Source organism: Bos grunniens, chromosome 28 (assembly GCF_055505025.1).
Source record: "Bos grunniens cultivar Pamir isolate PY7600 chromosome 28, Bosgru_T2T1.0, whole genome shotgun sequence".
Classification (NCBI taxonomy): domain Eukaryota; kingdom Metazoa; phylum Chordata; class Mammalia; order Artiodactyla; family Bovidae; genus Bos; species Bos grunniens.
In genome coordinates this window covers 5,289,104-5,301,524 of record NC_141192.1, presented here as the reverse complement: position 1 = coordinate 5,301,524, position 12,421 = coordinate 5,289,104, and the positions used below count along the sequence as shown (strand labels likewise).

The following is a 12,421-nucleotide window of genomic DNA, read 5'->3' as shown; positions in this document are numbered from 1 at the left end:
CTCTGTGATGCCTGTGCTTGGAAAGACCAGTTTCTGATGAGAAGAACCTTTATCATGGGGGAAGCAATGCCAAGTAGAACATCTGTTTGCCAGCTGCCACTGTCCTCCAGGAAGCACGCCTCCACCCTGGCTTTAGGCTGGCTCATGGCACCCCTGACCCTAATATGAGCCCCATCTCTTACACACCCAGGCACAGACCACCATACCTGGACTTGCTCTAGCTGAACCAAGCACCTTAGGCAGAGGAATTTCTCAAGGGCTCTCTCTGGGACCCTTGGGAGGTTCCCAAGTCTCATTCCTTCATGACCTCCACTTACCTTCATTTCAACAGGTAAGAACAACCATGAGAAGTGAGGGACTCTCAGAAGCTATGTCAAGGCAGAAACAGTACAGCCAGCTCAGGGAGGGGATGCTGCAGGTCTTGTGAACCAAGAAGGTCCCACCTCGGACCTCCACCCGTAGTCAGGCCCTCTCCTTCAGCCACTCACAAGCCTGGCTCTAGCTCTACCCTTAGACTGACTGCATTCTGTGCCTTGACAAAAGAAACATTGTTTCCCATCAGTTGCCTTCAGGCTACTCTCAAAGAGGACCATGAAAAGAGGACCATGAATGTTCGGGCCACAAAAGCCAAAAACAGGATGCAGGGTCCCACCCTGGCCCTGCTCTCTCCCTAGAACCAGCCAGGACTCGGGAACAGACAAGTCCAGGCTCCCTCCTGGCTTGCCAGAACACTTATGCTAGAGCCCTGAGCTGCCGCGGAAGAAATTCTGCTACCCTAAGGCCACCATGTCGTGAGGAAGCTCAAGCTAGTGTATTCAGAGGGTCCACGTGAAGAAGGAGAGGCGCCTTGCCAGCCTCCAGCTTCTCCTTCCCCTCGATGCCCCGTGTCTGACACAGCCACTGTCTGACTGAAATAGCAGGACAGACTTCAATTCAAAATCGTCCAGCTGAGCCCTTACCAAATTTCTTACCCAAGGAAAACATGAGAGATAATAACATGATTTTTGTTTTAAGCCACTTAGTTTGGGGATGGTCCGTCACACAGCAACAGATAACCAGAACAAAGACCCAACATCAGAGCCACTGTGGTGAACAGTTCACGCTGCTGCTGCTGCTCAGTCGCTCAGTCGTGTCCGACTCTGTGCGACCCCATGGACTGCAGCCCACCAGGCTCCTCTGTCCATGGGATTTGCCAGGCAAGAGTACTGGAGTGGGGTGCCATTGCCTTCTCCGGAACAGTTCATGGCAGCAGCCAAAATCAACTTCCACTTCTCATAGTGGTGCTGGTCCCACCAGGGAACAGAGAAGGACGTTCCAATGTACTGGTGCTTCTGCTCAAACATCTCCCTGAAACATTTATTCACACCCCACAGTCTCAAGGCCTCGAATTCCCAGGCCCCATTAACCCCACACAGTAAGGATTCCTTGCCCATATCTTACTCCCACCCACTAATTACAAATGTAATAATAAAATTTTTTTAAAAAGCCTATTGAGCTAAGACCTCATGTCTCCAAGGAAGATAAAGGCGGTACCAAAGGCTATAGATCTGACGGGAAACACAAACTGCGCTGACATGCACGTCAGTAGCAGCACCAGCATCGTCATTACTACCTTCATAACCACCGTCATCACCCTCACTATCACCACCACCATCAAAATCACCATCATCACCATCATCACCACCATCGCCACCATCACCTTCACCATCATTATCATCACCATCATCACCATCATTGCCATCATCACCACCATTACCTTCACCATCACCATCATCACCATCATCACCATCATCACCACCATCACCACCATCACCTTCACCATCATTATCATCACCATCATCACCATCATCGCCACCATCACCACCATCACCACCATCACCTTCACCATCATTATCATCACCATCATCACCACCATCATTATCATCACCATCATCACCATCATTGCCACCATCACCACCATCACCTTCACCATCATTATCACCACCATGATCACCATCATCACCTTCACCATCATTATCATCACCATCGTCACCATCATCGCCACCATCGCCACCATCACCTTCACCATCATTATCATCCCCATCATCACCATCATCGCCACCATCGCCACCATCACCTTCACCATCACCATCATCACCATCATCACCATCATCGCCACCATCGCCACCACCACCTTCACCATCACCATCATCACCATCGTCACCATCATCGCCACCATCACCACCATCACCTTCACCATCATTATCATTACCATCGTCACCATCATCGCCACCATCGCCACCATCACCTTCACCATCACCATCATCACCATCGTCACCATCATTGCCACCATCGCCACCATCACCTTCACCATCATTATCATCACCATCGTCACCATCATCGCCACCATCACCACCATCACCTTCACCATCATTATCATCCCCATAACCACTGTCAGCAGGAGCATTACCACAGTACTGCCGGGAACATTTATGGAGCACTTGCTACACACCAGGGCCCATCCTAAGAACTGCAAATGCCTTATCTAGTCAAACTCTCGTCACTTTCTCATGGTGCTGTCCCACAGCCATCTCCATCGTAAAGATGAGAAGACAAAGTTGTAACTTGCTCAAGCCATTGGCCACAAAGCCAGTGCTGGGATTCTAACCCCAGATGCACTAACTCCAAAGGCCATGCACACTTCAACTGCTCTGGCTCCTCTTCCCTCAAGCCCACTCCATGGCTCCTCACCCTGAATTGCTTTAGAAAATTTCCACTGGAGAACCCAGACCCTCCAGATGTAACCTGCAGTGCCTCAGTCTCTGCATCTGGAAAATGGGAGTGGTGACAACAGCCTGGCTCTGGGCAGAATGTCCGACCTCAGGGACCCTGTGTCGTGGAAGGGGCAGGGGTCAATCACTTACTAATCCCCTGCTCTAGGCCAGGGAACATGGGGCGCTTCCCACACATTGTCTCATTTAAACTTCATCAAGCTCTAGGGGCAGGTAGGGATTAATTTCCCTATTTCACCAGTGACCCCAGATTTAAAGGGCTTCCCCTGGTGGCTCAGCTGGTAAAGAATCTACCTGCAATGTGGGATACCTGGGTTTGATCCCTGGATTGGGAAGATCCTCTGGAGAAGGGAACAGCCACTCACTCTAGTATTCTGGCCTGGAGAATTCCATGAACTGTATAGTCTATAGGGTCGCAAAGAGTCAGATACGATTCAGCAGCTTTCACTTTCATTTTACAGATATGAGACAACCCAGAGGGATGCAGGAGAAGGCAATGGCACCCCACTCCAGTACTCTTGCCTAGAAAATCCCATGGACTTAGGAGCCTGGTAGGCTGCAGTCCATGGGGTCGCTATGAGTCAGACACGACTGAGTGACTTCACTTTCACTTTTCACTTTCATGCATTGGAGAAGGAAATGGCACCCCACTCCAGTGTTCTTGCCTGGAGAATCCCAGGGACAGGGGAGCCTGGTAGGCTGCCGCCTATGGGGTCACACAGAGTCAGACACGACTGAAGCGACTTAGCAGCAGCAGCAGCAGAGGGATGCGGTGGGGAGGGAGGTGGAAGGGTGGGTTCAGGATGGGGGACACATGTACACCTGTGGCTGATTCATGTCAATGTATGGCAAAAACCACCACAATATTGTAAAGTAATCAGCCTCCAATTAAAATAATTTTTAAAAAAGAGTGAGTCCAGCTGTGTAAGCCCGAAGCCCTTGTTCTTTTTCATGTCCCCACTGTGTCCCAACCTGGAGGGGGGTCATACCTGCCACTGGGAAAGGCCCCTCTGTCTGACCATGTTGAAGAAGCGGGGTCATTCCCTGTACATTCACTGAGAGGGATTAATGAACCCAGGGTGTGTTTGCTCTGCCTTCCCTGGGGCAGGCAGCCATTCTGGGCCTGGTTCCATCCTCATAGGAAGAGACACCAAACAACTAGAAGGGGACACACAGCCCCAGGGCAAAATTCTCCCTGTCCATCGTCTTCCTGGCTCTGGAGCCCCTCTGTGCCAGGCTAGCTTATTCCACCGCTTCCCTTCTTTTGGAAGCTAAAAGTAGCCAGACTTGAAAGGACAACTCCCCTCAAGGAAAGAAAAGGTCATAATTTTTTTTTTAATTGGTCATTGAATTAAATGTGCAAACAGTGTCCCTCATTATATAGAAAAAGTATTTTCCCCACTTTTTATTTGTCTCTCAGGCTTCCCATTCTGCCTAGAGTATAGCCTCATCCCCTGACTGGACTGACCCCATGGGGTTTGAATACATGGAGAATCCAGCGGAAGTGGGATGGCGGAGGCAGACGGACAAAGGAAGGACCCAAGAGCACACTGGCCTCCACCCACCCCACCACACACACATGCACACAACACACAACAGCAGTCCAAATCTGTGTGCATATTGGCACAAGCGCAAACAAGCAGGAGCCGACAGGGAAGAGGCCTGCACGGGCTCAGGAGTAGTCCTGCCTGACTCTCATCAGGTGACTGAGGAAAGGTTAGCCGTGGTTGGGTTTGAATTCCCTGCTGAAGGACAGAGGAAAGATGTTTCTGCAAAGAGCATGTCCTCTCAGCCTTTCCAGAAGGAGAGTCCTTGGAGCAGCAGGGCAGGCCTATATGCACACACACTAATAAAATGCAAAGCTCTTTAGGCTGATTACTTGTTCCTTGCAGGAAGCGGACACGTGGCTGCCAGAAGGCTACACTCACGCTTGTGAATTTGCTTGCTAAGACACGAAGCAGGGGCCTGTCTAATTCCCACACCAAGGGCCCATGCAAGGAGCCCCACACCAGCTCGAGTGCCCTCTCGGTGGTTCCAGAGGCCACTCTGTGCTCGCATCCTGGACCCCTTCCCACATCCACCTCCCACCCCCCAACCCTTCACTTGGCTCACCCTGGTCCAGGCACACCCTCCTCCTCACTGATCCCCAGTGTGTGCCAAGATCATTCCAGCCCCAGGACCTTTGCACTTGCTTTCCGACTGCTGAAATTGCTCTTCAGTCAGATCTTGCTTAATGGCTTCCATCACATCCTTATCATCCTCCTTGGAAGCATCAGCTCTGATCAGGGCAACTAAAATAGTGTCCCAGCAAACTACTCTCTTTTTACCTTGCCTTATCTTTCTTCAGGGAGGTTATCACTAACAAATTACTTCAGGTTATTCATTGATTTTTTTTCAGTGTCTTCCCACTGCCTCCACTAGAATGTCAACTCTTTGAAGTCAGAGACCATGTGTGTCTCAGTCCTTCTGTAACCCCAGTATCTAGAAGAGCCCGATGCATATTAGCTGTTCGATTAATATTTAATCCATTTCAAGAAAAGCACACTGTTACCTGAAGAGGAGCTAGAGTCACAGAGGGCGCAGCGTCCCAGGGGAGCCTGGCCTAAGCAGAGCTCCTGCATTTACTGCCTTGAGCTATAGGCTCACTTTTCAGGTTTCTCTAAACATTGTGTCACTTGCAGGAAGCAACCAACCTCATCTCTCAGTTGCCTCCCAGTGCTCAGATAGGTCTGTGCAGAGTAGGAGCTCAGAGAGTCACCAAGTACATTAGCCAGGCTTTGAAGAAATTGACCAGTTCCCAGTATCACATTCAGGAACCCCCAGGGCCCTGGAGAGCTACCAGGCCCACAAACAGGACGCTGCCAGCTCTGGGATGAGCAACTAGCAGCAGTGATGTTAGGGGCCAAACCAATAACATGAACCTCTATCTAAAGAGTTGACCTCCATACACTTAATTAGCATTTAACATGGGCTTTGAAAAATGATGGATAATAAACCCAAGGACTTCCTGCAAATACAAAGAAGGATCCTAAGGCCAGTCAGCAAAACGTGGCACCAAGCAGCAAGGGCAAGAAGAATAACAGACGCACAGAAAGGGGGGTACCTTGAGGCTCCAGGGGGGAAATAGGAACTCAGAAACACTGTGCTAAGGATGATTGTTGATTCCTGGTGAGAGAGTACAGGGAAAGGAGAGTGGACTCACTTCACTCCATGCCCATATTTTAATATGCTGAAGTTGACAGTACATAAGCAAGTCAGACATTGCCACTCAGCAGTCTGCAAGTCTTATCAGCCCTGCCACAGGCAGAGTTGGCCAACAGAGAGCTTAAAAATTTAGTAATTAGTTGCCAATGTTCAAGAATTAAGAGATTTCACAGTAAAGTCCAGATTTCTGCCTCCTCTTGAGAAATCAGTAGCTGCACTGGACCTTCACTTGGGAACCTTATTGGAGCCTGAACATCCCTTCCAGGGAAACAGGTGCCCACAGGCGCTACACTCTCTGCTCTTCTCACAGTCCACCTGCTCTATACTTAGCTATCCCTGCCTAGATGTTGCGGGCATTCAGGTTTGTGATTTGTGTTATACCTGGCCGGCATTCCAAACAACTTTAGTGATTCTTTGGATGGTATTTGGCTGAGATTGTAGGACCAACATGGGCTATTGGGGTCAAGGGTGGAAGTATCAGTAGCTCAGAGGATCAGCCTTCCAAAAGGATGGCTCCTCATTCCCTCCACATGAGGATGCAAAGCTCCGGGAGCTGTGTAAGGAAGACCAGATGCAGGGCGCACCCTTAGAAAAGCAACATGTGACAGCATTATCCAGGAGTGGTTCCTGTGGTTGCCTGAGTTGGATGGACCCATGTGACTACTGCAGAGCCACAAGGAAGGAGCGGACACAGCACCCTTCCCCACATGCTGTAGGCATGGTGCTGTCTATAGTCGGGGTCTCACAGTCAGGTACCCATTCTCTTGCTCATAACTGTTTCGGAATGTGAATTTTCTCTCCAGTTAAGCTTGGCCACTCTTTGGGGGCAGGGCCTATATCCTTCTCCCCCAAAGCACCCACTTGGCCACCCTTTGTGGGAAAGGGCCCATGGTGTCTTGGTGGTGGCTGGCCCCCTGACAGGCTGCTGAAGGAATCCCTCTCATCCAAAGAGTAGAAAGCACCAGCAGCTCTCCCTACTTCCATCAGCCTAGCAACCAGCAGTCCTGAGAAGCCACGAGGGCTATGCGTCTGGGATGGGCCAGCAAGAGCCCAGATGGGAGGTGCCCCGTGTGCTCCGACCCTGCTCCTGGGCAGGATCAGACCCATCAGGAGTACTGAGGTGTCCTCTCCTCCTCCACACCCCCATGGATGCCAACATTCTCTCTAGCCAAGAACTGGGACAAGCATCCAGTCCTCAATTCCAGCTGAGCTGGCTGAGGACTCTGAGGGCTTTATCACTCTCTGCTAGCCCCATTTGCCATCATCTCTGGGTGCACCCTGCATCTGGTCTTCCCCACACAGCTCCCAGAGCTTTGCATCCTGATGTGGAGGGAATGAGGAGCCATCCTTCTGGAAGGCTGGTCACAGCACTGCTCCTCTGAGCCACTGACACTTCCACCCTTGACCCCAGTGGCCCAGATTGGTTCTACAGTCTCAGCCAAACACCATCCAAAGACATGGGGAAGGTATTACTATCCCAGTTAACACACCAGGGAACAGCTCAAAAGGATGACATCAATTTTGAGCTGGGATCTCACTGTGTGTCTACTTGCTCCAAAGGCAATGCGCCTTCTTCTGTGCTATTAGAAGCCTTAGTCCCTGAAGACGCACCATCATGTCCCCAGTTGAGGATTTAAAAGCCTCCAAGAAGAGGGGACTAGGTTGGAAGTGGAGGGAAGACGAAAAAAGGGGGCTGACCTTCAGGTCTTCTGACCTGGCTCTTGTTACTGAAATTAAAGTGCTTCTAGCCCTGAATCTCATAGGGTAGGAACCCAAAGCCTTCCGTCCCTGCCTGCCTATGTGCTGAGGCTTTATGTGTGGGGCTGAGGGAGGCACACAGTCATCTCCTAGGAAACATTCCCTACTATGTCCTGCTTGTATCTAGTTCTTTTCCCTCACACCTTCACATTCATCTCCCCCAGCATCTCCATTCTCCCTAATCTCCATGTCTCTAACCGTGGACCACAAACCTTGTTCTTTGTTTTCTCCCTGACATGATTCATGGACGCAGATACTGAAGACATGTGGGTAACACGCCAGAGGAAGGAGGACACCATGCCACCTTGTACAGAAAAGAGCTGAGAAATGAGTCTGAGGCACACCTATTAATGGCCCATCAACCATGCCCACGCCTGTCCTTCGATCAACTGACCCAGCAGCAGGTCTGATGTCAACCACCAGCGCATTTCAAAATTTGGAATGCTGACCTTGCCCAGAGTCATAGAAGATTTTGTTTTTCTCAGCGCCCTCAGTGCCTCATAGCTTTACATCTCCTCAGACTTGTCCATCTCCCCATTGACACACTAGTTACTGGACACCTCCTGGTGGCCACCCGTGTGCTAGACCCTGTGAAAGAGGAAAAGTGGAGATCTACATCCCAGAACGTTCCCCATGCTTAATCCCTGGAGTAACCTGGTGAGTCAAGTATCATTAACTCCTTTGCACAGATAGGTAAGCAGAGCTCAGAAAGATGCCGGGACGGGAAATGGGACAGATGCTGGACCAAGTCTGCTTGCAGAGCTCTTCTCTGTCCCACTAACCACGCTACAGAAGGGTTAGGCCAAACGCCCTCAGGCCGTCTGGTAACCAGAGGGTCTCTAGGAAGACACTCTTCCTGTTGCCAAGGAGAGAGGCACAGGCGGCCTGTCCAACCCCTCACACTCTCTGCAGGTGTGTGGGCAGAGACAGGACATGATGGGGAGGGAGGGAGCCCTCATTCCCCAGATGACTCTCAGAGGCTATCCAGTCCACTTCTGGAACCCTAGCCTACCTGCTCCTCAATAGTGACTATCATCGAGTCCGCCACTCGACATATTCTAGGAGGAGAATGGACTCCCCTTTGATCTGTCAGAGGCAGCAAGTCTCCTCCCTCTCCCAGTGGCATATAGCAGAAAAGAGCTGGGCTGTGAGTCAAGGAGCTCTGAATTCCCATCCCAGCTCTGTCACTCTATCTGTGGGAGCACAAGAAAACCCCTAAATCCCGGGCCCCAGAGCACGGTGACAACCCTTCCTCTCCAGCACTGCTGAGAAGATTAGGTGAGCTCATGGGTCCACATAAGCAAGCTTGATAAAGGTTCTTTTTTTAATTTCTCCCATGGTTCCACACCCTTTGCCTCGCCACCCTGACCCCAAAGTTGAGCAAGGTCAAAACAAAGTTAGAGGAAGGAGGCATATGGCCCCTGTCACACAGACCTGACTCCTGGGCAGCCCGTGTGGGAATGGCAGCAGACTGCAAATTGGCCCCAACTCGCCTTCCCCTACTGTGTCCACTCCCTTTGCAACATGGCCTTGCAGTTCCCCCAAGAGTTTTCCCCAAGGCTCCCTCCCGTGGCCCTTAAATCCAGGCTGACCTGCTGGCTTGCTTTGGCCAAGAGATCTTGGCAGAAACCATGATGCGCCAGGTCTGAACCTAGACTTCTAGCAGCCCCGAGCACCCGCATTCGCTCTCTTGAAACTCTGCTGGTGCCCTGTAAATAAGTGTGGGCTAGCAACTGGTGATGAGAGACCCAGAGCCTGGTGCCAGACTACCACAACTTACAGCCAGCCAACCCACCAGCCCCAGCTGAACAGCCAGCTGACCACAGATGCACAAGCAAGCCCAGACAAAATCAGTTGTGTCTGACCCTGGTCTGCTGACCAGGAGACTTGTGAGCATGAACATTATTGTTTCAAGATGCTGAGCTGGGGGCTGGTTTGTTACGCTGCACCAGCTAACTGATAGAGGGGCCTTCTCTTCTCCAAGCCGACTGGCAGCTTGAGCACAAAAGAGCAGATGACCAAGACCGAGTTCCTGATAGCACCAAGTGAGGGCTCCATAGGGTGGCACGGAGAAGATGGCACCAGATGTGGGCTACACAGAGTAGACAGCGTCTCTGAGATGAACCGCATGGAGTCACCTCGCCGCAAACTCTGCCTCTCTAAAATCCCAGTCTTCCTCTGGCTTCCTGCAGTGCTGAGGAAATGCTGCCTCTTCCCCACTGGGCTCCCCACCCAGATGTTCAGCCAACAAAGGGCTGACTCACCACCTCAGGGGAGGCCTCCCCAGGCTCAGCACCCTGGGGGCTCCCGGAGCAGAAAGGGTAATTGAGTCATTCCACCGCTTCAGGCTGCTTCCCTTAGTAAACGCCTATTTCTCAAGCCTGTCGCCTCCCAAGTCCCAAGGGCTACCTGCTAATAAGCCACAGAGACTCCTGCAGGGAGGAACAGACACTTGACTGGCTATGTAACGGCCCACAAAGGAGGAAGAGAACACCAGGTGTCTCAGCCCCACCCTTCAGATTTGAGATCCCTCTCTTCAACCCAGGAAGGAACAGACAGCTGAGAAAGGCCTCCCTGAGTATCGGGAATGGGGTGGCGGATTCAACATGTAACTTGAAACAGAAACAGCGCTCAAACAGAAAACAAGCTCCAGAATGTCCAGCATCATTCAAGCATTTCCCTGGATGAGGGTTTGGATGGCCCTTTGAAATTTAAAAACCAAACATTAAATTCTTTCAAAACAGTCTCCTACTCAGGTGCTCCTGCTTGGGCTGAACGTTAAGACTGTGTTTACTCTGTCCACTGGGTAACTGAGCATCTGGAGATTATTTGCTTGGAACAGAAGCCAGGGCTGAGGAGTGCACCCTGCATGCATGCCTTTGAAAACCATCATTCATGGGCCCGAAAAGGCCGTTAAGAGAGATGAATGTGTCTGCGCTCCTGCGCTCCTGTGCTCCTAGGTCTCCTGGGAAGAGAGCTACAAAAAGGCTCCCAGCGTGGTGGTGGGGGGCAGGGGGCAGCCATGCAAGGGTGTCCAGGATGCTGCAGGCCCAGGACAGCTTTCCCAGTATGCACAGGCTTAGGAAGGATGAGAGGAGTGTGGGGACAGAGAAGGAAGGGGACAGTGGCCAGGACACAGGCCCTGGTGGCACAGCTCTCTGCCCTTCCCTGTCTTGGCCAAGCCAAGAGTTCCAGCTGTTTTGAACATCACTGAGCTCCAAACCTGCCAGAATATCTCTACCAAATCTCTCTTCCTTCTGAGCTCATTTCTAAGAATTTCTAAGAAAAAAAAAGGGAATTTCTCAGACTCATTGCACTTTTGCTACAGTATGAAGGCTTTAAAATCCGTAAACAGTGGGATATAATTAAATGCAAATGCGGGGCCACATTTAAAAATTAATCTTCTATAATTAATTAGTAATTTTAAACATTCTGATAAATGATACTTAAATGGCACAGAATTATCCTAGCTCTGAGTGATAAAGTCATCTGCTGAAGATTTACCATGTTGGAATGAGAAATATTTGCATATATCATGTGGGACAACAGAACGCTGCGATTATTTAATTTACCTTTGCTATGAATGTATTAAAAAGTGCCATCTTTATATTCAAATTGTGGGAGCGAACTCACTCACTGCAGCAAACTCTGAGAAGCAATTGATTTGAAGCCAGGCATTAACCCCGACTGTGCTTCTCAGTTCAGTCACTCAGTCACGTCCGAGTACAGCACACCAGGCTTCCCTGTCCATCACCAACTCCCAGAGCTTGCTCAAACTTATGTCCATCGAGTTGGTGATGCCATCCAACCATCTTATCCTCTGTGTCCCCTTCTCTTCCCGCCTTCAATCTTTCCCAGCTAGACTGTGCTCCTAGTAAAGATTAAACTGGCCTCCGGCCACACTCGCTGCCTGGGAAGCCAGTCCTGTGGCGGGTGGGGAGGGATGTCGGAAACGGTGCTGTCCACCTTTGTCCCTTCACATTCACCCCCTCCTCCCAGCCTGAGAGAAAGACAATCGCCACTCCCAGAGCCACGGGGAACTGTCCCAACAGGCCATTCCCCTCGCTGTCCTTTCTCCCATCCTTCTCGCTGCAGAAAGCGACTACAGAGATCATGCTAATAGCAAAGGCAAATGCCATCAGCTGCAGCCATCCCTGAGTGCCACTGTTTATCTCCCAGCATTTCAATGCCTTCCCCAGACTGCTCTGCCACCAGCAATGCCTCTCAGGATGTGTGTGTGTGTGTGTGTGTGTGTGTGCGCGCGCGCGCTTGTGTATGTGCACAGGTCAGTGTCTCTTGCACTGTGCTAGTTAGTCTGACGGTCTGCTCGTACCGGTGTATGTGGCTGGTTGGCTAGTATCACTCTGTCAGCCTGTGTCCGTGTGTGTGTGTTTGTGTGTGTGTGTGTGTGTGTCCAGTCGTCCAATCTGTCTGCAGAGTTACTTACTGCCAGGCCTCTCCTAATCCACTCGCCTCCCTGCACACCACTCTTTCCCGGGGTACCACATGCCACCCACAGGTACAGCCTACCCCATTCGCTGACCAAGGAACCAAGACCAGGCCAAGGCACGGTTCTGAAGCAAACTTAAGCCTTCCCAAAAGCAGAAGTTTTAAGATCAAAGCCCTTGAGGATAAGCTGGCCAAGGACTTGAGGACCAGCCCAAAACAGGCAACGGAGGCACATACAG

At 50.9% G+C, this 12,421-nt stretch overlaps 1 protein-coding gene across 7 annotated transcripts in view; it reads right to left on the bottom strand.

The window, feature by feature from the left end:
* Positions 1–12,421, bottom strand: part of GRID1 (glutamate ionotropic receptor delta type subunit 1) — a 687,534-nt gene that overhangs the window by 458,297 nt on the left and 216,816 nt on the right. The gene's annotated exons all lie outside the window — the stretch shown is intronic.